Source organism: Schistocerca nitens, chromosome 10 (genome assembly GCF_023898315.1).
Source record: "Schistocerca nitens isolate TAMUIC-IGC-003100 chromosome 10, iqSchNite1.1, whole genome shotgun sequence".
NCBI lineage: Eukaryota > Metazoa > Arthropoda > Insecta > Orthoptera > Acrididae > Schistocerca > Schistocerca nitens.
The window spans coordinates 215,730,636-215,755,393 of NC_064623.1; the positions used below are offsets into that span (position 1 = coordinate 215,730,636).

Sequence of the window (24,758 nt, forward strand, 5' to 3'; positions counted from 1 at the left end):
TTAAACCTGTGAAGTGCCCTGGACCTTATACTGACATCCCCAACCTCACCCACCCACCCAGTGCACCAAGAAACATTAAACATTCGATGGTGCACCACATAATAACCACACGCAGACCCCCCCCCCCCCACACACACACACACATTGTGTCGCCCACATCGACTCGCACCAGATTGACTTCCAGCAGCAAAGGCAGAGTTTGTGGCCATGCTGCAGCAAGGCACTGTTCCACCTTCGAGCAGCCCGAGGTCATCGGCGTTACATTTAGTATCAGAAAAAGACAATTCGTGGCGGCCTTGTGGGGACTGTCGCACCCTTAATTCGTGAACAGTGCTGGACCGATACCCAGTCCCACACCTTCAAGACTTCAGTTATGCTTTGGCCGGCTGCACGGTGTTCATCAAGATAGATTGTGCAAAGGCGTACACCCAGATTCCAGTAGCGCCTGAAGACACTGAAAAAACAGCTATTGTAATGCCCTTTGGGCTTTTCGAAAGCCTGTGTATGACTTTCGGTCTTCTGAATGCTGCCCAGACTTGGCAGCAGTTCTCGGATGGCGTCTTGCGAGACTTGCCATTTTGTTTCGCGTACCTCAATGACGTCCTGGTGTATTCCAAGTCGCCCGAGCTCCACTGCCGCCACCTAACGACCGCTTCACCTGAGTGAAGCTGACATCGTTATTAATTCAGCGACATGCGAATTCGGTGTGACGGAAATCGAGTTCCTTGGCCATTTAATTACCACCACCGGAGAAAGTGCAAGCTATACTGAACATACCGCATCCGCAAACACACAAATAATTACGCCATTACCTCGGCATGTTGAACTTTTATCGCCGATACCTGCCCAACGCTTCCGCCGTGCAAGAGCCATTGACTAAGGCGCTATACGGTCCTACCTCAAAGGGAAAGACCCCTGTGAATTGGGCAGACGCAATGGAGCAGAGCTTCACCGACTCAAAACGGAATCTCGCAGAAGCGACACTGCTCGTGTACTCAGTCCGTGATGCGGACTCAGCTGCAGTCGTGGACGCCAGCCAGGCTGTCGGTGCGGCGTTACAACAGACCGTCGGCGGGAGCTGGCAGCCTCTCGGTTTTTTCTCTAGAAAGCTATTCGAATCGCAACGTGCTCGGAGCGCTTACGACCGAGACTTGCTTGTGGTGTATGCAGCGGTGAAATACTTCCGACCATCTGTAGAAGCCCGACAGTTCGTCATTTTCACCGACCACAAACTGGTTACTCACACGTTCCAGAACAATAACACTAAATGTTCACTGCGCCAACTCCAGCAATTAGAGTACGTGTCGCAATTCACAGCAGACATCCGACACGTTTTGGGGATAGACAATATCGTCGCCGATTGCTTGTCCCGAGCATGTGCCGTTATGTCACCCTCTGTAAAGTTTGAGGAAGTCACCCAAGTACAGGAGAGTGATGAAGAACTGCACCACTTCCATCACGACACTTCCAGTGGCGTGTTATTGGAGCTGATGCCTATCCCTTGATCTGCCCGGAAGATTTTGTGCGACATTTCAACTGGCACACACTGACCATTCCTTCCGGGGAAACTCTGGTGCAGTACCTTCGACCGTGCCCACGGACTGTCACACCCAGACACCGACACCAGTGTGACGCTCGTGGCTGCGCCTTTCGTCTGGCCTGGGCTTCCGAAGGACTGGCACGAGTGGGCACACGCTTGCACGGCACACCCACGGAAGGCACACCCACGCACCTGTGGGCACCTGCGACACGCCAATTTGCGTACATTCACACAGACCTCGGCGGCCTGCTTCCTCTCTCTCGAGGCAAGTGGTATCTCTTACCTACTCGCTGGCCAGAAGCAACACCCGTCGCGGATATCACTGCCGAGACCACCACCACTGCATTCGTTGACACCTGGTGGCACGCTTTGGATGTCCCACTCATGTGACATCACCAGACTGTGTGGCATCTGGTTACACAGGACAAGAAGCTACCATCCGGCATTGAATGGCATCGTCGAACAGCTCCACAGGTCTCTGAAAGCCGCCCTCACTTGCCACAACACCTCACGGCCAGAGGCACTCCCACTGGTGCTGCTCAGCCTGCGAGTAGCGCCGAAGGAGGAGATTGTCACGACACCTGCCGACCTCGTTTACGGACGACCTCTGACAATCCCGTGCGATTTTGTCGAAGAAGTACCACTCTCACACGATGTGGTGGCACCCACTCTTGCAGGACGTCTGCACACTCACACGCCCGGCCTCCGAGAGCACGCACCGATGTGGCACAGCACCGGGAACGTATTTGTGCGTGACGACCTGCAGCGCTGCTAGCACGTCGTGTCGCATACCGATGCAGTACAGCCACCTCTCAGGCCGCCCTACTGCCTCTGCAGCACGTGATTGTCCGATGAGACAAAACGCTGATCATCGAATGCAATGGGAAGCCGTCTACAGTGTCAATCGACCGCATCGAGACAGCTCACATCTTGCCCGCTCCAGCAGCCACGCATTTCTTTGACCTGGCGGAAGATCCGATTAGAGACGACACTCCCTCTGCCAGCGGCCAGACGGAGCGCACACCTCTAGCCGCCGGTGACGCACAGCTGCAGCCTGCTGTCATCCCGCCGCCACGTGCACCTCCCACCACTCCGCCCAGGCAGCCGGCACGGCCGCCCTGACCGCACACCCATCACTGGCCCACTGGTCGCCCCCACCACAGCCTACAGTGGACTGTGCCACGAGCACTGCCACCGCATCCGATTCAAATGGCTGTGCTGTGTCGTCAATGTGCTACACAACCCAAAACAGTAAACACTGGCCTGAGCCACTGAACGCCATCAGAATCTGGCATCCACGAGCCGCCATCCGCTGTAGAGACCCGGCCTCCAGCTGCCGTGCCTTCTACTTGAATCTCCAGTCGAGCCCGAGCCCCGGACAACACCTCCCGTGTCTGTCGTAGCTCCTAGATCTGTGTTTGTGTCCCTGTGCCTCTGCCGCATCAGGCGTCGAGGCTGGATCGGCACACGTGCCAGTTTAGCGTATTCGCGTCGCCGTCGAGCTCCGGACGTAGCGCTCCACACCGCCCGGATTGTCCACAGCAGCTTCCGGACCCGCGTTTGAGTCCCAATGGTACCGCACTCGTGCATATTCTCTGGACCTCCATTGTCTCGAGCATGCTGCGCTGTGTTCCCAAGACTGAGTCACTCAGTGAACTTGTGGAACAGTGCAACGTATGAACATTTGGACTTGCTACTCTCAACACCACTCTGAACAATGTAAATAGTGAACATTTTATGTAGCTCTTGTGAATAGTCAGCGCTGTTATTAAGATGTCAGTGCCTTCGAGAAGTCATACCAAATGACCTGCAGCGTACACACGTTCGCCACGCACTGCTACGGCCAGTTGTAGCCAGTGCATGCTGCCACTGTCACTAGCCGACCGCGCGAGGAAACGCCCACCACACGCTTGCCAGTCCGGTGCACTGATGTCAGGGGCCACCACCTGTCCAACACTGACCGACCCCTGCCAGCACTGCCGGATTGTCATCACGTAGCGCACGAACTTTAAACACGTGCACGCCAAAGAACAATGGCCGTGCTTCTGCAGCTATGGAGCTCCGCTCTCCAAGGGGGAGTCTGGGTGGCGGCCACAACATTCAAATGCGCGACGGGCTGAACTAGGGCACAGACGACGCAAGTAAGTGATGCCCGGCATTCACAAGTGCAAGTATACCATTACGTGGAATTTTGGCAACGGTGTGTCACGCACCAGATCGCACGAGCCAAAGCAGGTGGTCAATGCGATCCGGTCAACACGACGCAACACACCTCTCTGACTTCTCCCACCACTCACACCTTGCATCAAGTTAATGCGACTCCCCCGCACACATGCATGCACGGTCCCAAACGCAGATGCCCATTTCGCGCTGTGCACCCTTCCGTTCAACAGTGTCTTTCTCTCTTTCTCTGAGATCACGGTGCCTCTGCTCATGCCAGGAGCTGAACATTCAGCGACATGGCTTTTGTTTTGCTCGGTCCACACTGTTGCACCATGGCTCATCACTGGAGTGTATACTGGGATTGGTGATCGAGCCATACCATCAGTGCAACGCACCTGCACGGACGTGCATTATTGATGAATTGTATTTGTAACTTAGTGTAATGAACCATGGACCTTGCCGTTGGTGGGGAGGCTTGCGTGCCTCAACGATACAGACAGCCGTACCATAGGTGCAACCACAACGGAGGGGTATCTGTTGAGAGGCCAGACAAACGTGTGGTTCCTGAAGAGGGGCAGCAGCCTTTTCAGTAGTTGCAGGGGCAAAAGTCTGGATGATTGACTGATGTGGCCTTGTAACACTAACCTAAATGGCCTTGCTGTGCCAGTACTGCGAACGACTGAAAGCAAGGGGAAACTACAGCCGTAATTTTTTCCGAGGCCATGCAGCTTTACTGTATGGTTAAATGATGATGGCGTCCTCTCGGGTAAAATATTCCGGAGGTAAAATAGTCGCCCATTCGGATCTCTGGGCGGGGACTACTCAAGAGGATGTCATTATCAGGAGAAAGAAAACTGGCATTCTACGGATCGGAGCGTGGAATGTCAGATCCCTTAATTGGGCAGGTAGGTTAGAAAATTTAAAAAGGGAAATGGATAGGTTAAAGTTAGATATAGTGGGAATTAGTGAAGTTCGGTGGCAGGAGGAACATGACTTTTGGTCAGGTGAATACAGGGTTATAAATACAAAATTAAATAGGGATAATGCAGGTGTAGGTTTAATAATGAATAAAAAAATAGGAGTACATGTAAGCTACTACAAACAGCATAGTGAACGCAGTATTGTGGCCAAGATAGACACAAAGCCCATGCCTACTACAGTAGTACAATTTTATATGCCAACTAGCTCTGCTGATGATGAAGACATTGATGAAATGTATGACGAGATAAAAGAAATTATTCAGGTAGTGAAGGGAGACGAAAATTTAATAGTCATGGGTTACTGGAATTCGTCAGTAGGAAAAGGGAGAGAAAGAAACATAGTAGGTGAATATGGATTGGGGCTAAGAAATGAAAGAGGAAGCCATCTGTTAGAATTTTGCACAGAGCATAACTTAATCATAGCCAACACTTGGTTCAAGAATCATGAAAGAAGGTTGTATACATGGAAGAACCCTGGAGATACTAAAAGGTATCAGATAGATTATATGATGGTAAGACAGAGATTTAGGAACCCGGTTTTAAATTGTAAGACATTTCCAGGGACAGATGCGGACTCTGACCACAATCTATTGGTTATGAAATGTAGATTAAAACTGAAGAAACTGCAAAAAGGTGGGAATTTAAGGAGATGGGACCTGGATAAACTGAAAGAACCAGAGGTTGTACAGAGTTTCAGGGAGAGCCTAAGGGAACAATTGACAGGACTGGGGGAAAGAAATACAGTAGAAGAAGAATGGGTAGCTTTGAGGCATGAAATAGTGAAGGCAGCAGAGGATCAAATAGGTAAAAAGTTGAGGGCTAGTAGAAACGCTTCAGTAACAGAAGAAATGTTGAATTTAATTGATGAAAGGAGAAAATATAAAAATGCCGTAAATGAAGCAGGCAAAAAGGAATACAAACGTCTCAAAAATGAGATCGACAGGAAGTGCAAAATGGCTAAGCAGGGATGGCTAGAGGACAAATGTAAGGACGTAGAGGCTTATTTCACTAGGGGTAAGATAGATACTGCTTACAGGAAAATTAAAGAGACCTTTGGAGAAAGGAGAACCACTTGCATGAATATCAAGAGCTTTGATGGAAATCCAGTTCTAAGCAAAGAAGGGAAAGCAGAAAGGTGGAAGGAGTATATAGAGGGTCTATACAAGGTGATGTACTTAAGGACAATATTATGGAAATGGAAGAAGAGGTAGATGAAGATGAAATGGGAGATATGATACTGCGTAAAGAGTTTGACGAGCACTGAAAGGCCTGAGTCGAAACAAGGCCCCCGGAGTAGACAACATTCCATTAGAACTGCTGACCGCATTGGGAGAGCCAGCCCTAACAAAACTATACCACCTGGTGAGCAAGATGTATTTGACAGGTGAAATATCCTCAGACTTCAAGAAGAATATAATAATTACAATCCCAAAGAAAGCAGGTGTTGACAGATGTGAAAATTACCGAACTATCAGTTTAATAAGTCACAGCTGCAAAATACTAACACGAATTCTTTACAGACGAATGGAAAAACTGATAGAAGCCGACCTCGGGGAAAATCAGTTTGGATTCCGTAGAAATGTTGGAACACATGAGGCAATACTGACCCTACGACTTATCTTAGAAGAAATATTAAGGAAAGGCAAACCTACGTTTCTAGCATTTGTAGACTTGGAGAAAGCGTTTGACAATGTTGAATGGAATACTCTCTTTCAAATTCTGAAGGTAGCAGGGGTAAAATACAGGGAGCGAAAGGCTATTTACAATTTGTACAGAAACCAGATGGCAGTTATAAGAGTCGAGGGGCATGAAAGGGAAGCAGTGGTTAGGAAAGGAGTGAGACAGGTTTGTAGCCTCTCCCCGATGTTATTCAATCTGTTTATTGAGCAAGCAGTAAAGGAAACAAAAGAAAAATTCGGAGTAGGTATTAAAATTCATGGAGAAGAAGTAAAAACTTTGAGGTTTGCCGATGACATTGTAATTCTGTCAGAGACAGCAAAGGACTTGGAAGAGCAGTTGAACGGAATGGACAGTGTCTTGAAAGGAGGATATAAGATGAACATCAACAAAAGCAAAACGAGGATAATGGAATGTAGTCGAATTAAGTCTGGTGATGCTGAGGGAATTAGATTAAGAAATGAGACACTTAAAGTAGTAAAGGAGTTTTGCTATTTGGGGAGCAAAATAACTGATGATGGTCAAAGTAGAGAGGATAGAAAAGGTATACTGGCAATGGCAAGAAAAGCGTTTCTGAAGAAGAGAAGTTTGTTAACATCGAGTATAGATTTAAGTGTCAGGAAGTAGTTTCTGAAAGTATTTGTATGGAGTGTAGCCATGTATGGAAGTGAAACATGGACGATAACCAGTTTGGACAAGATGAGAATAGAAGCTTTCGAAATGTGGTGCTACAGAAGAATGCTGAAGATAAGGTGGGTAGATCACGTAACTAATGAGGAGGTATTGAATAGGATTGGGGAGAAGAGAAGTTTGCGGCACAACTTGATTAGAAGAAGGGATCGGTTGGTAGGACATGTTTTGAGGCATCAAGGGATCACAAATTTAGCATTGGAGGGCAGCGTGGAGGGTAAAAATCGTAGAGGGAGACCAAGAGATCAATACACTAAGCAGATTCAGAAGGGTGTAGGTTGCAGTAGGTACTGGGAGATGAAGAAGCTTGCACAGGATAGAGTAGCATGGAGAGCTGCATCAAACCAGTCTCAGGACTGAAGACCACAACAACAACAACATGGTGAGGAAATAATAATTAGAGTGGAAACTTCAAAATACTTAGATGTCCATATTGACAAGAATTTAAATTTGATGAAACCACATTTTGTAATTCCTAAAACAAATTAATTCAGTGTAAATATTAGGGAGAGCTAAATGGGTAAGTTGACATATTTTGCATATTTTCATTCAAGAACATCACATGGAATAATGTTCTGCAGTAACTCATCTTTATTTGTACAGAAATCAGATGGCAGTTATAAGAGTCGAGGGGCGGGAAAGGGAAGCAGTGGTTGGGAAGGGATTGAGACAGGGTTGTAGCCTCTCCCCGCTGTATATTGAGCAAGCAGTAAAGGAAACAAAACAAAAATTCGGAGTAGGTATTAAAGTCCATGGAGAAGAAATAAAACCGTTGAGGTTCGCCGATGACATTGTAATTCTGTCAAAGACCGCAAAGGACGTGGAAGAGCAGTTGAACGGAATGGACAGTGTCTTGAAAGGAGGATATAAGATGAACATCGACAAAAGCAAAACGAGGATAATGGATAACAACAACAATATAACTAATAATTTTCTTAAATTATTGGGGTGGGGGTGGGGGGGCTCCACCCTCCCAAACGAATTTTTGAGGGAGCTTCGGCCCCCTCAGGCCCCATGAAGTGCACTGAGATACGTAAATGAAAACGTTTCTCAATGAGCGAGGCACAAGATACTTACAAATGGTGTTAAGAGTTCGCACAACTTAACTGTGGCAACAAAAAGGTACCATTCCAGCGAAGATGGGAAATTTTTTTTTTTGATGGAAGCAATGTGAAATGCAAATAAATTGATAATTATGAGAGATGAAAAATATACCGTACCACCGTCACTATACAAGATGTGGGAGAACATCAGGCCAATGAGTACGTTGGGTGACGTCATTGTTCGATGATGTACGATCGATAAATTAAGAACAATTTTTCGCAAGGAATTGCGCATAACAGAGAAAAACGATCGGCAAATTAATCTCAGGGGATTAAGGAACACAGAACGACAAAAAGGGAAATAATGTTGGATCGGTTCATCATTGAACTTTTCAGCTGCTAGCTTCACTCCGTCGGCCACTATAAATAATAACAATACAACTAAAATTATGTTCATGGCAAAGAAAATGAGGAAAGTGAATATTTTTTAAACAATAACACACGATTAAATACATTAAATAGGTCAATTATTGATAGCAAACAGCAAATGCATTCTACTTACTTCTTGTCGCTCCTAGCATGCACAGGAAATGGTAGAGAAATGTTTACAAAACAACTGATCATGCGCATTCGTTTTTTATAAACAGTGTACATTAGGCGAAATTACAGAAGCTTGAGAACTATTTAGTTTGATTACGAAGAAAAAATAACTCTTTTGTTTCCTTTATAAGTCACTCACACAGAGTGGATTACATAGTACTTAAAACGGCAATGTTTCATCATTTTTGGTAAGTGCATACTGCCGGGGGGGGGGGGGGGGGACACCCGTCTGATAATAATTACATTTACTGCGTAACAGAAAAACAACAGTAACCGTGTCATTTTTTTGAAGGCTCTGAATGATCCTATGAGACAGAAGGGCTTATCAATTGAGTTAAAATATTTTATTTAATTACATTGGCGGGAAGACATGGATGCAAGCATTGTAACATATCCTGTGACAGTCCAAGCTATCAGAGAAAACTAATATTTGCTAATCGTGTTTGCTATATTTACAGTCAATAATGGAGAAACAAAAACTCTACGAATTTTATTGATAATTTTTTTTAGTTCTATATGTTCTCAAAAATGTTATTGCTTTTTTTTTCATTTCACAATGTTGAACAACCTGACGGGCGGCGGCAGAACACTGTAGAATAAAAACAAGCTACGATTGTTTGACTGTGGAACGTGGTTGAGAGAACAAAGGGGTACGCTGAGTTGTTTTTTGGAGCAACAGTGACGTAAAAAGTATGGAGGTAAATTGTACTGTTTCTGCTAAGAGACGTACGTGAGTAAGGTACGTTCAAAGTTTGCAATATCTTTTTCTTGCTTGTGGTAACGGACGTAGTAGTTGATGCAGTCATTTGCTCGTTGTTTAGATGAATTCGATGCCCTTTAATGATCACGAAGCGTTTAGGTCAGCAACGGATGTTTAAATGCGATGATGATATGTAAAACTAAGGTGTGTTGTGAAATAAATTATGACAGCATGGATATGTTGCATTTCTTCTAACTGTGTGTGGTAAAGCAAGAATAATCACGTGGTTGCAGTTGATTTGGTATAAATTACTGAATGAATGTTGTGAAAATGAGGTTTCCTGAAATAATTACCTGTCCAGACAGTCACCATTTTCTGTAGCATCTTGTATGGTGTAATAAATACCGTGACCAAATACCATAACTGCTGAAATTTTGAGCAACCGAACGCGAATTAAAGCACGCTTTTCTGGCCAGATATGTAAGTACATACTTCGAACTGACTTCTCTATATTCGTTGCTCTCTTTAAAATATTAACGGCTGTCAGTTCTGCAGGATATTTTGTTAAAAAAAGTCTCGTCTTGAAAACAGTGCAAACTTTACTGAATTATCGGTACAATCAGGAGCTGTGCGATTTGATTTGTGCCTAGAGCTCAGTATTTACTTATGTTAAAATTGGAAGTACGGCCAGTTTTGCCTTAAGCACTTTAGTTTACTAACCCTCTTCACAGTTAACGAACCAAGTATGCCTAATATTGAAGAAAATGATAATAGTTTGTGATTATTATTGTATTTAAACATTTGTAATTTGTTTATATTTTTGCATTTTTTGAAGAGATGTATACTATACGCGCAAAGTTGACACTCGGCGCGGTGGCTGATGGTAGGGACCTTATTGCATTTCCCAATTACAGTCCCTAGATCTCAACTGACTATACCAGTGCAATCAAATTTGGCATCAGTTACGTATTTTACGTAATTGCAAGAAAATGAGCTACAAAGGTGTTGAATTATTTTCTGGTGCGAGCGACTTTTTCCTCGAATGTAGAAATTACGCTATACTGACATGAGACATGCCGACGCATCATCTGGATAATCGTGGTATTATATCGTTTCTGTTGTAATGTTTTTAGAATGAGGAATAAATCTGATTTTTTTTTCAGCATCCACTTTCGTTAAAGTAAGTAAACTGTCTCAAATGCTTTTGAAAATAATTCTGTGTTTCAATATTTCCTTTTTGTTTATTTTTTTCTTCTCATTTGCTCAGTGTTTGCGGTGTTTGATTTTCCATTCTTTGTCGCCCCTAAAATTGTGCTGTCCTGTGCGGCAGCCTGACTTACCTAACGGTAGAAACGGCCCTGCAAATTTTGAACCTTCAACACAAAAAAAAAAAAAAAAAAAAGTGATTTTAGTTTCAATTCTCAACAAGCTTCCGTGAGTTATCTTTGACGCTTCTTGAAAGTAATTTTTCACGCACAAGCCATTCCTGTTTGCAATAAAGCAGGGCAATATCACAGCATTAACGTCTATCGCGCAGCATTCCGATCCGCAGTATTATTTCTTGCGAAATCTTATTGACAATGTAATTGATTATGATAATCAGCAGTCTAAGGAGAATGTTATTAATGTTGCACAATATTATTGTTAATTTTGACCGTCTAGAGGCCGCATATGCCCACTAAAATGATTGACTTATAATATGTGTATCCGGATCAGTAGCCATCTTGATCGTTAATTAATTATTACATACCGAAATGTCTTCCCCGTTAAAATATATGTGATTATAATATATTACACCCAAAAAGGTGAATGGTTCACAGATGTCGCCTCAAAACAGCAACTTTTTTTTTTTTTACAGTAGCATTTCATTTACCAGAGCAGGTTCGAGCTGTAAACATCATCTAAATTTTATAGTATGCAGCCCTAAAATTTCTGTTTGTAGTGTATAATTTGTAATCAGTAACATACTCTTCTAATTTCTCTCGTGAAATTGTGTCGCACCATCTTCTAAACAGAAAATCTCGTTAGGAGATATACATAACTTTTTATTAGATGTTTAAAACTTTGACTTCTGTCCAAAACATATTATTCTTGTTGAAGAGTAATACTAATGGACTGCAATTAGTTTTCGGGTGTTGTAGTTTTAGGTAGAATTCCAGGACTTTTGCCGTCATAGAACACGTATTCCGTAAGTACTTGGCACCATCAATGGGGAACAGGCCAGCGAAACTGATTGTTTCTTGTTATAGCCATGTTTTGTTGTCAAAAGGAGTATTAAGACGACGGGACAGGTGTGTTGGGCTGATAGATATATCGTTCTGGCTTTTCCATGGTGATAGCGTAGTACCTTTTACGAAATTTGATGCAATTTCTTCGTCTGGTGCACAAGGTGTGACGTAAGATAGCACGGATTTCCGAATGAAGGCATACTGGCCTCCATGCAGAGGCTCTTTCATTGCACTTCGATTAGGCGGACCTCTGCGATCACCCAAAACGAATTGCAAAATGATTAGGATAAGGTGCGATTAGGATATGGTGCGAAAGGTGACCTGTATGGTGTGAAAAGTGACAATTGACCCTGAATAAAGAAAAGTGTGAAATTATTCACATGAGTACTAAAAGAAATACGCTAAATTTCGATTATGCCCTAAGTCACACAAATCTGAAGACTGTAAATTCAGCTAAATACTTAAGGGATTACAATTGCGAATAATCTAAATTGGAACGATAACATAGATAATGTGTGTAGAGCAAACCAAAGACTGCGATTCATTGGCAGAACACTTTGAAGTTGCAAACAAGACAGCTTACCACGCTTATTCGCCCTATTCTGGAGTACTGCTGTGTGGTGTGGGATCCGCATCAGGTGGGACTGACGGATGACATCGAAAAAGTTCAAAGAAGGGCAACTCCTTTTGTATTATCGCGAAATAGGGGAGATAGTGCCACAGACATGATACGTGAATTGGGAGTGGCAATCATTAAAACAAAAGCGTTTTTCTCTGGATCTCCTCATGAAATTTCAATCACCAGTTATCTCCTCGAATTGCAAAAACATTCTGTCGGCACCCACCTACATAGGGAGAAATGATCATCGTGATAAAATAAGAGAAATCAGGGCTCCCACAGACAAATTTAAGTGCTCGTTTTTCCCGCGCGCCGTTCGAGAGTGGAACGGTAGAGACAGCTTGAAGGTGGTTCGTTGAACCCTCTGCCAGGGACTTTATTGTGAATAGCAGAGTAATCACGAAGATGTAGATGTAGAAACTGTTCGACCGTTAATACCGATACCCAAAAGAGACATATAAAATTTTTACAGACTCTCAGTCGATGCTCATTATTTACAAAACAACGCATGGTTTTGATGTCTGTCTTCGACAGTATGGCGCACGATGTATTCACTTTGGTTAGACAAAGTCCCTGTCTTCCTTAAATTGGAAAATATCAGTGTCCTATTTTCAGTGAACTTATAGATACAATTTTGAGAACAGATTTGGCACGATAGGTCACTGTTATTATTATTGCTTGGCCGGAATTACGAAGGGCTTTTGCTTTTAAGTGCTTCCATTCCGAAGGATAGCTTACATTCTTTTTCTCTTTAGTGTTTACGTTACTTTCGGCTTCCAGTTGCTGGTCCTAGTTAGAACGAGATGTTGATCACAATCCGGATGGTTCCTTTTCAGTTGTTTCAAATGGTTTTTTTATATGCATATACAGGGTTCACCAGGAGTAATAGTCAGTATTCGGGGCTATGAGAGGAAGTCTGAAAAAAATTTCTTCTACTGCAAGCTTTTTGCTTTCTGTATTTTAAAGAGGAGGTAGTGTGGACCAAAACAAGAAAAAAACACCGAGTAAATATGGGTTCTAAAATGCATACCTTAAGAGCTATGAGAACTTGTTCAGTAGAAGAGTTGCACATTTCTTCCTGTTTTAGTCCACCTCTCAAAATATGTATAGTAAAAAGGTTGCAGTGGAAGAGATTTGTTTTACAGTATCGTAGATGAAGAAGTGCTCGTAGTTATGCATTTTAGAGCACATGTTTACTTTATTTTTTGCATCGAATGAGCAGACTTGTCTCCGTGAATGTCGACCATTCCGTTAGGGACGCCCTGTATAAATCATGAATCTGCTAGTTTTGGCATGCTAATAATATTTGTTTTGATAATAATTAACTCGTTTGTTTGCATCTATTTTTCCAAAATTCTCATTTATACCAGTTCACAGTGGAGGCGGCAGTCATGGCTTAGCAGTGTGTCCGTAGTAACTGAAGTACTGGGAACTCGACGATATCGGACGTATTGTTCGTGAATTATTTGTACAACCCCTCCGTCGGGAAAGATTAAGCACCAACCCGAGATAATGTTTTGCGATTTTTGGATAAAATATATTTCAGTAAAATCCTGTAAATTCAATTAAGAAACAGAATATTGATAAAGGAAAGGATTAATATTTTTTAGCTATTTTCCCAGTGTTAGTTTTGTGCCTCACAGAGTGACTCTCTCTGGTCTGTCTACAGCGCAGCTCTGTCACTTGTTCGACACATTAAGCTGCGAAAGCTTCTTACATATTTACACACTAGACTTAAGTGAAATTGTTTTGATGATTTGTATTCTACGTTAGCTTACCAGCGAAGTTCATCGTGACGATGTGTGCAGGACGTACAGCAGTCCAAATGTAATGTTGTAGTGTTTCAAAGGAAATGATATGCTATTCAGACTAATTTTTTCTGTATTTTATAACTATTACATCTGCCTTTTCTCTTGTAACAATAACAGTAAAATGTGTGGTATTTGCTGCAGTGCAGAGTCGTACAGATACGTCACTTCCAATATGAAGGCACATTGAACGTCGTAGAAGTTTCTTTGTACCAGCTGAATAGCATCACCGCGGAGAGAGAGAGAGAGAGAGAGAGAGAGGTGGTTTGAGCAGCTGTGCAGTCACGTGATGAGTAAGTGGGGGAGGGAGGACGAGAGGGAGCGCACAGTGAGAGCGCACGCTCCACTATTTGGGTGCCATCTACACACTGCGCGTGGAACTTGGTGGCCCCATTAGACGGTACAAAGCAGAATACCATTATCGTCAAATTGAGCCCACACGTCCATTCGGAACGGAACAGCGTTGTGTTGTATGGAGGTCTATTTAGAGCTCTCCTGTGTACTACGGTGTGAGTAGTTGGATTGTTCAGACGCCATGTAAACAGTGGTACGCACTCGCTTCGTGTGAATAGCACTGTATGACATAAAGTAGCGAACTTTTTCAGTTGAAGACCATTCCGAGTTAGTCAGCGGTGGCGAGCGGGTGCGTGTTGTCGGGCGCTCTGCAACTGCCGCGTGAAGAGTAAGAGAGGGCGGTTCTGTGGTGAGTGCGCGCGTCTCGGCAATATTGTCGTGTTGCTCCAAAGCAAATTGTCGTGAAGAGACGCCGCACTCGCCATGGGTAAAGGGAAACGCGGGAAGCGCAACTCACCCGCTAAGATGCTAACTCGCGCAGACTTTCTCCGGTCGGACGGCAGCGAGCGCAGCGTCTCTTCAGACCGACGCAGCTGCTCCGTAGCACCGTCTACCCGCGCAGAAGAAGAGTTGGTAGCACCATCATCTTGTCGACCCACCGCCCAAGTTCTCCCTGTGTGCATACGCTACACGGGTCGAGACTGGGTGGAGACATACGACGAGGTGGCAATGGAGCTGCGCTACCAACCAAAAGTGCAAATGTTGGACAATGACGCCGCACTGTCCATCCAGCCACGATCGCAGGAGGATCGAAAGATTCTCTGCGATAGGCTGAAACCGTACCTCACGGAGCCAACCACTACATACAAGAAGAAACCGCTGCGGAAAGTCCTACTAAGGGGGCTACCATGGGTCATGACGACCGACGCGGTGCGTAAAGCCCTGTTGCACCATAACTATGATGCCATAGTTAAGCTGCACAACAGGACGAACAAGGAGAGGCCGCCACTGTTCATCCTAGCTGTCGAGTCACATCAAGTTGACTCCAGCCAAGAAGGCAGCAAAGACGTCGGAATCTGCGGGTTAACAACCCTGGCAGGTTTCGACGTAACGATCGAGCCACTTCCGCCTGACCTCGACACGAAACCTCAGTGTTTCAAGTGTCAGAGGGAGGGTCACGTGGCAAAGCACTGCCGCTTCGAAGCAAAGTGTGCCAAATGCGGTGGCGGTCACGACACCCGCGAGTGCACTTTGTGTAGAGACGACAAGCCAACATGTGCACGCTGTGGCGGCGACCATGTTGCCAGCTGGCGAGGATGCCGGGCATTTACCGTCCACACAGAAGACTGCCGCAACGAGAAGCCGACGGCCACGAAGAAACGTAGGAGGAGAAGGAGGCGGAAGCGCGCCAGCGCTGAAGCCCAAGAGCTGACGAACAAAGCAGCAGCGCCCCGCCACAACGCTCGGCCGGCCCCTCCACCCACCAGTGGCAGAGGTGGACGGGGGGGCCCTTCGCGCGAGCAGGAGGGACGCCTATCCGCACGTAGCAGCGGAGAGAGCAACATCGACGCGTGGATGGAGGAAGCAGAGTCACGCTTCAGGATGGCCCTCCACGCGGAGATGGAAGCTGCCTGCCTCCTGCTAAGGGAAGCATGGGCTCTCCACTCGCAACGTGACGTGCCGACGGCACATAGCAGCGCGTCCGCGGCCACGCAAACGGAAGATAACACCGAGAGGCCGACGACGCATAGCAGCGCATCCGCGGCCACACAAACAGAGGACACCACCAAGAAGAAAATGGTGATCAACCGCGCCAGCCAGACCACAGACGGCGCATCAACCATCCCCGCGGAAATCTGCGTGCGTGTCGAAGAGGGCACCCAGACGTCGTCCAAGCGGTACAAGCGCCATCGAGGCGCCCAAACCGAGACGGCGGATGCGGAGTCCATCGGCACGCAAACCGAAATGGCAGCTATGGAGCCCACTAGGTCTCCATGGAAGTTGCATAAGATCACAACGAGCAGCAAACCTCTCATTCCGAGACCTCCCTCTCCAGAGGTAGAAGACCTCGGAATAAGACGAATACTAGGCGACGCACAAGAACGTGGCCCCAGCACAACGCCGGCCGTGCCACTGAGACGACCTCCATACTCGAGGGAGTACGAGTATATCAAGCAATGGAAACCTAGATAGGTTCAACCAAATGAAGGCAGAAGGTTGGAAACAACCAGCAGCTCCAGCCGGGTTTTGCAGGTTTTCCTTAGGCTGTAAGGTGAATACCGGAGCTGTCCCCAAAAGTTCCTGCAAATAAATTCCCAACTGGGAGAAAAAAATCCCTCCACTTACCCCAGACCAAAAAATAAACAGAACCCCAACAGAATTACATAAGCTAAGGCTAAATAGAGCTGGTAGCTCTGCAGTAGCCCGCCCACCACCTCTCAGGTGTGGGAATGAAACAGTAAAAAAAAAAAAAAAAAAAAAGTTGAAGGCATACTTACCTGGCACAGGGGATACCGTGATCATGAAGGCGGTTCCTCCAGGACGAGGCTCTTCCATTGCACTTCGGTTGGGCTGACCCCTGCGATTACCCCTAATGTGGGTAACTCGGGTGCATAATTTTTGGTAGTCGGGACTGCGTTCGCGCAGACCCGGTCTAACAGTAATCTAAACACTGTGTTAAGCCTGTGGCGGTCAGTTAGATTGTAACGATGTCCCTTGATTGTGGATATACAAAGTTTGATACGAAATATCACCGTTTCGCCTTGCATAAAACATTGTTGGTACTGTGGTGCGATTATTTCATAATTCATATTTTTGGGCTATTGTGTTCCGGGATGTAGATGATGCTTTTAAGAATCAGTGTGGGTAAAAATACGAATTATAACGATTCGACCACAGGCATACTGTTGTTTTAACATGGCTCGTACATTTTTTTTTATATTTACGAATTAATCACTTAAGATCACGCTAAAATTTCATTTCTTCTTTCTCTGAAGTTCCCTCCTACTCCAGTACTCCTTCATATGGATTTGTGCTGTTGCTTCTGTTCATCCATCCAGGCCCTTCCAGTCTTCTTAGATCTTTCGACATGAAATCCTTCCAAATTTTGAATCGTGGTCCGAATTGTATCACTATTTAACGTCTGAACCTCCTGATTGTTGAACCTTTCCTGTCTTCTTTTTCCACAGGTAGTCGAATATCTTTTTGGGTAGTCTGGTTTTGTCCATTCTGTACAGGTGTCCGAGAAATAACAACCTCCTCTTTTTCATGGTCTCCGAGATTTTCTCCACTTTTTTTGTAGATGTAATTGTTGCGCCAAAGTTTCCAATCAGTTTCAACCTGAGTCGGACCCATGATTTTCCGTACTTACTAGTATCTCCAGCTTTTCCAACTTGTAATTCACTGAGAGGCATTCGCTGGCATACATTCACTCTGTATTTACCACAGTATTGTAGTGCTTTATTTTGGCGTTCTAATTGATGCACTTTTTGTTGTAAATATTTTTAGTCAATCCGTACGCTCCCTCCATTTTTGAGATCTGGCTTCACCGAGGTATTTGAATTTTTTTACCCTCTCAATCCCTCCAGTCTCTGTTTCAAGGAATTGTGGTCCATGTTTGCCACTGGTCGTGAATTTGGTCTTCTCTTTCGAGATCCTGAGTCCTGTCTTGCCAGCGATCCTTTGTAGTAGGTTGATCTGTGTGGTCGCTTCTTCTAAGTTCTCTGAAAATATTGCAAAATTGTGTCAGCGAAAGCCAGGCAGGTGACTGGTTTCTCCCGATTTTCTTCCTAGACAGATCGGGCTAATCCCGTGATTTGCAAGTTCGGAATTCCAAATTCTCACAATCTTATCCAGGACACAGTTAAATAGTATTGGTGGTAGTCCATTGCCCTGTCGCACGCCTGACTTGATTTCCAGTAGTTCGGACAATTCTGACAAACTTTATTTTGTAAGTTCTGCCTGTTACGGTATTTCTGATACTGTTTGCCAGCTTGTTTTTGACACCAAATTTTATTGATTTCCAAGTCGGGAAACTACTTTCTGTACTCGTATAGGTTACAGGATATCTGCTTTTGGCATGTAAAGAATATCTGTCTTCAAAATAAATATCTCATTTGTTTGCATTTTTGTGCTCCAAGATGTTTATATTTGCATTTTTGGATAAAATATTGACCAGGAAATCCAAGTTGCTACCACAGTAAAAATATCCAAGAATCAGGGAACTTCACATTTAGTTGAGAAATACTGAATATTGATAATGCAAAGGAATAATGTGGTGGATCATAATAGCGTTAAGTTTTGTGCGAAGGAAGCTGATTGTCATCTGCGTACTCGAGTCCTCCGTGACTGACGCTGTAGGGCCTGGAAGTTTCGTATTTACATACTACATGCCAGCGAAGTTATTTGGTGATATACTTCGATGTTGTTATTAATTTGCGCACATCAGATCAATTTCGAAGTTCACTGGGGCGCTGTGACGGAGAAAAGTGATCTCATTGTATAGGGTTAATATTTTGATTGAACTATTAGTCACAGTTTTTCAGTAACTTATGTCTGCCATAATGACGTTTCAATTTTTTGTAGTCATGTCTTCATCATTTGCGTGTAATATTGCGGTATACTGGTAATTTTTATTTTATGGACAGACGGTCCCTAAAGTAAAAATTATTAGTATAGTGTAAAATTACTTTTCCCTTTGAGTAACAAGTGTGTTGTAGATACGATACTTTGTGTACATATGTATATATTAAATCACAATGACTGTCTCAGAAATTTTTTTGACCGACTAAACTTTATACACTACAGCATATGGTTTGAGAGAGAGAGAGAGAGAGAGAGAGAGAGAGAGAGAGAGAGCCACGTGTTTGAAATGTTGGGGAGGAGGTGAGAGACAGCGCATGCGCAGGCTTTGCGATTTGGGTGACATCTACCGTCCGCACACACAATTTGCTGGACCAATTGGACTGAGCATGGTGCTCCCAAGATACTGTTTTGTGTCAAATGGAGGCTGATTGTCCGTGCGTGACAGAATGTGGCAGTACAACAGAACGGTCGGTCTAGTTCTCTTCAATTTCATTTAGAGTTGAATGGTGAGATAGATCACACGTGACGTGAAAAACTGTGTGCTCGCTTCGTATGACGAGCACTATATGACATAAAGCAGCGAGTTTTTCCGGTATGAAGCATACTTACCTGGCACAGGGGATACCGTGATCATGAAGGCGGTTCCTCCAGGACGAGGCTCTTCCATTGCACTTCGGTTGGGCTGACCCCTGCGATTACCCCTAATGTGGGTAACTCGGGTGCATAATTTTTGTTAGTTGGGACTGCGTTCGCGCAGACCCGGTCTAAATTCAATTGAAGCATTGTGTAAATAGCATATAGTTGTCTTGGGTGGAAACCAGCGGCCCGAGAATACACTAATCTAGAGAAGACTACTTAAATGTAGTTAAAGAAGATTAATTCAAGATTACTTATCCCCATGAAATCATACCAGCAAGGCAGCAACATAATTTACTCTGTAAATAGCACATAGGCAGATGTAACTTTTGTTTAGTTTTTTTTCCATAGCGAAATATTAACCCTAAGGGCTTCGACTTGTGACACATAAAAAATTTAACTCTTACATTTATAGAGGGTAGGTAGCAAATAATATAAAAAAATAAATAATTACAAAAAATTATTATAAAGATATGTGCAAAATTATTTGAAACAAAAAACTGATCAAGGCAATTCTTTTAGTTTGTTTTATATGTTACATAAATTAGGCAGTACTGAAAACGTAACCTACAAGTTATTATAAAAAGCAAAATAATACTATGAAAATATATTTGTATCTATTAACTGTAACATAACAGTTCAGTCTTTTTAGCACCGCTACATCTTTATTAGTAGTATAGGCTTTTGCCCTTGAGTAGCTTTACGATTATTAGTTAATAATACTACATTCAAATTTTGTTCACTATAAGAGTTATTGTACATCAACTCGTTTGGATTATTTTGGTCAATCCTAAGAATCTTAACGTCAGAAACCTTGAAGGTTTCTTTCTCGGTATTTCTTTTATTGATTTCAAAACCTTCATTTTGGAAGTCATAAAAATCGGCAAAACAAGCACAGTATATGTCGTGCCCGCTTTTTTTCCCGATCTTATAATGCTCACGCAATGATCAGGAACACACATAGCACCAGATTTTCGAGCTTACCAGAGCTGTTGCTCAGTATTAGAATGCACCCTGTCTCCCTTGTTATGGATATGCTCAGAGATTAAATAGTTGTGAGTTATGGATTTAATCCACACGAAAGTCAAAATAGCATTATGGTACATAGTAATAATGGTTTTATTTTTATTTGGAGCAGCGCCGTTATCTGAACAAAAAGTTCTATTGTGTTTTGGTTGCTTGATTCACTGCTCATTTTTTGATTTACGGAGAGGTCCTGAGCAGTGGGGACAGTGGGGTCGACATTTTGAAACGAAATATACAGTGATGTAAGTTAAGGTCCCACGTACCACAACCTGCAGCCGTTCACCCTGATAGGCCCTCCTTTGCAAGTAATTGATGAAAAAAATTTCGGAATTTTGCGTCACACTCAATAGTGTTAAAAACGTTTCACTGCTAAGAGGAGTTACGTGGCGTAGTAGATAGCATAATAGCTTCACATGCAGGAGGGCGTGGATTAAAGAAAAAACGAGATAATGTCTGTCTCCAAGTACATATCTGTGTTTATTAAAACCTATAAATAAAAGTTTATATGCAGTACAAAAAAATCTCGTCAGGTGCAGTAATTTTTTTATTTTTAAATCTTTATCTCAATGACTGATCATTATTTTTATTCATTTAATTATTTTAAAAGTAATTTTTATTTCTATTCCTTTGTCACTTTATTTTAGTTACCATATGATCTTCATTTGTTTTATTCTTTGTTTGTGTCATTCTTTTTCTAATCGAAGTATTTGTGAATATTAATTTAATTATGTTTCTCTATTAAAATATTCAGTTATTTGAAATTTTCGATCGATCAGTTAAAGCAGAAAAGACGAAATTATTTCCTGTGCTTGTATTGGCTGTGCAGTGGTATGAAAAATGGATTTTTCATTACCAGATGTACATTTTTTTTTTTTTTCAGTAGTCACATAGACATTTAAAACATAACCTAAATAGCAATTTCATTGTGGAGAAAATAATATAGAGGAAGACTTAAATGAAAGAAGAGTTTATAAGTAAAACTAGATTCAAGCAAAGTGAGAAATAGATATAATGAATGCAATAATGTGGACGAAAAAACAGAATTATAAAACAAACGAAATGAAATCGAAGTTAATACATAAAATTAATTAAAAATACAGGAACAAAGATTTCAAGTGAAGAACGAATGATAGGAAAAAAATAAGAGCAAATGAAGTGGACATAATTAAAATTAAGTGAAAAAGGAATTGAAATAAAAAATTACATTTAAATCAGTTAATGGAAGAAAAAGATTGTCAAATTCATTTCGATAAAGACTTTTTAAAAGAAGGAAATTTACGCCATTTGGCGAGATTCGAACACACAACCTCGTGCACATCTATTATTAAATCCACTACTACACGCAACCAGACTGTTTAATCACTTTTTAACATTTTTTGAGTACATCACAACGTTAGGAATTTTTTTCGTTAATTATTCACAAACGAGGAACCACCAGGGTGAATGACCGCTGTGTGTAATATTTGCAGTCTTGACCTAAGTAACCGTACAAGATGGTTTTAAAAAGTCGATCCTACCCGAGGGGACCTCTCCTTGTAAGTAATGCCATACAGAGGAAGTGATTTCAACAGAACCTGGATTAAACTCTACTTTGTGCCGTAATTAACAGTTAACTAAATTGGTATTAGGCTGAAAATCGTAAAATTAAAAACGTTTAATTTGGAAAAGTAGTAAAACGTTAAGGCATCAAATCTGAGGGCATGGTAATACCGCTTGTAAGCAGTACACTGCTGCTATCGTAGTAGATTTCTTATCATTCTCTTTCTCAATTCGTGATAAATCCTCCTCTTTTAAATGGTTCTCATATTACACTGGAAAGTTTCCTTTTTATCGTTAGGTGCATTTTAAAACTTGATGCAGGTTCGTTCGGGGTAAAATATGCCACATTAAATTCTCTTTCAAATATTGTGTAACAAATGAGACAATTACCATACAGTACTCCAAATTTCTTATTCGCACATCTTTCTATAATCTCTATAAAGTGCACTTGTTGTTTTCCATCTACATTGATATTCCGCAAGCCACCGTACGGTGCGTGGCGGAGGGTACACTGTACCACTACTAGTCATTTCTTTTCCCGTTCCATTCACAAATAGAGCGAGGGAAAAACGACTATCTATATGCCCCCGAATGAGCCCTAATTTAATCGTATATTATCATCGTGGTCCTTACGCACGATTTATGTTGGCGGCGGTAGAATCTTTCGGCAGCCAGCTTCAAACGCCGGTTCTCTAAATTTTCTCAATAGTGTTTTTCGAAAAGAAATTCTCCTTCCCTCCAGGGATTGTCATCTGAGTTCCCTCAGCACCTCTGTAACACTTGGCGTGTTGTTCGAACATACCGGTAACAAATCTAGCAACCCTCCTCTGAATTGCTTCAATGCCTTCCTTCAATGCTATCTGGTACGGTTCCCAAACGCTCAAGGGGTACTTAAGAATAGGCCACAGCAGCGTTCTGTAAGCGGTCTGCTTTACATGTTAACCACTCTTCCTAAATTGTCCCAATAAACCGAAGTCTAGCAGTCGCCTTTTCTATTGCAGTTCTCACATGCTCGTTCCATTGCAGTGTTATGCCCAGATATTTAAACGATTTGACTACCGGTATGTCAACACTTGTAATACAGTGTGTCCCACTCAAACCTCCCTGATTTCAGAGAGAAACCACAGTAGATAGAATGAAAAATGCACCACACTGTAGAGCACCTCAAAGAATTGATATTCCCGCATCAGAAGTGCCAAGTATCGTCGCCAGAGTGCAGCATGGTCGCATGAAGTGAAAATGGCGACTCCACAGCAGCGCACACAAGCAGTAGTGTGGTTTGCAGAAACACAATCGCTGATTACTGTGCAAAGAAATTATCATCGTGTGTACGAATGTGATCCACCTTATGTGAAAACAATTAAGGAATGGTATAGGAAGTTTATGGCAACAGGAAGTGTTCTGAAACATTCTGGCGGTGCACGTTACTGAGTTTCAGAAAAGACAAACGTAAGCCAGTTCGTCAAGTATCCAGGCAACTTGATGTGCCTCTATCAACATTTCATTGAGTAGTTCAACAGCATCATCGTATGTATGCTTACAAAGTGCAAATTATGCAACATCTGACACTGAACGACAAACCACGCCGACAGCAGTTTGCTGTGGATGTGCTGCAGCATATTGATATGGATGCCAGCTTCCTGGAAAGATGTTTTCTCAGATGAGGCAATCTTTCATCAATCGGGAATCGTTAATAGGCATAATGTTCGGATTTGGGGTTCACAAAATCCGCAAGTTGTCATTGAACATGTTCGTGATAGCCCTAAACTAAACGTCTGGTATGGGGTAGTGCACGATAGGATTGCTGGACTGTTCTTCTTTGCGCAAGAAACAGTGAATGGGTCAGTGTATCTGGCCATGGTAAAGCCGTTTGTGTACCGTCCGATACAAGACTTGCGACCCAACACCATTTTTCAACAAGATGGAGCTCCGCCGCATTGGTCAACGCTCCTCGCAAGTTCCTGGATCAGATGCGTAGAGGACCCATTGCCTAGCCACCACCTTCACCTGACATTACACCACTTGTATTCTAAAAGAATTTGGGCTTGCAGCCGGTCGTCGTTAGCTTCCAACCACGATATTTCGACTGGACAACTGCCAGCCATCCTCAGGTGAGCCATCGAAGACTGACGAAGACGCCCTCCGTTCCGTAATGTATAGCGTGCAGCGGGTATTCCGCGCATGCGTCAAAATCATATGGAGAGACGAACCACACCGCCCGCCGGCAGCGCCCTCGCTGGTGGAGCTGCAGAACTCAGCTGTCTTCGGCGTTGTCAATTGCCGCGGCCATCGGAGTGCTCTCACGTCTTCGTCTGGAGCAGATCTTAGAGATGACGGGGTTCCACGCATTATCTAGCTGGTAGCCATTGTCACGGTTGATAAGATTGTCTGTCATGCGAATTTCCACTGATTCTTTTATGACGGAGTCCCAAAAGGATTTTGCTGTGGCCAAAATTGTTGTCTTGTCATACTCCATGGAGTGTCCAGTGGAAATGCAGTGCTCAGCAATTGCAGACTTGCTAGGTTGCAATGTTTGTCCTGTATATGATGACTTGCGACACTGACAAGGTATTTTATAAATTCCCGCCTTCCGCAATACCAGATCGTCTTTCACTGATTTTTTCCATCCAC

The 24,758-nt window shown here is 43.4% G+C and overlaps 2 non-coding genes across 2 annotated transcripts; both read left to right on the plus strand.

The window, feature by feature from the left end:
• The first annotated feature begins 16,832 nt into the window (after positions 1-16,832).
• LOC126210763 (U1 spliceosomal RNA) lies at positions 16,833-16,995 on the plus strand. Its single transcript, XR_007540744.1, has one exon. It is a non-coding gene; the product is annotated as a U1 spliceosomal RNA (small nuclear RNA).
• A 2,532-nt stretch (positions 16,996-19,527) lies between these two features.
• Positions 19,528-19,690, plus strand: LOC126210764 (U1 spliceosomal RNA). Its single transcript, XR_007540745.1, has one exon. It is a non-coding gene; the product is annotated as a U1 spliceosomal RNA (small nuclear RNA).
• Positions 19,691-24,758: the final 5,068 nt, after the last annotated feature.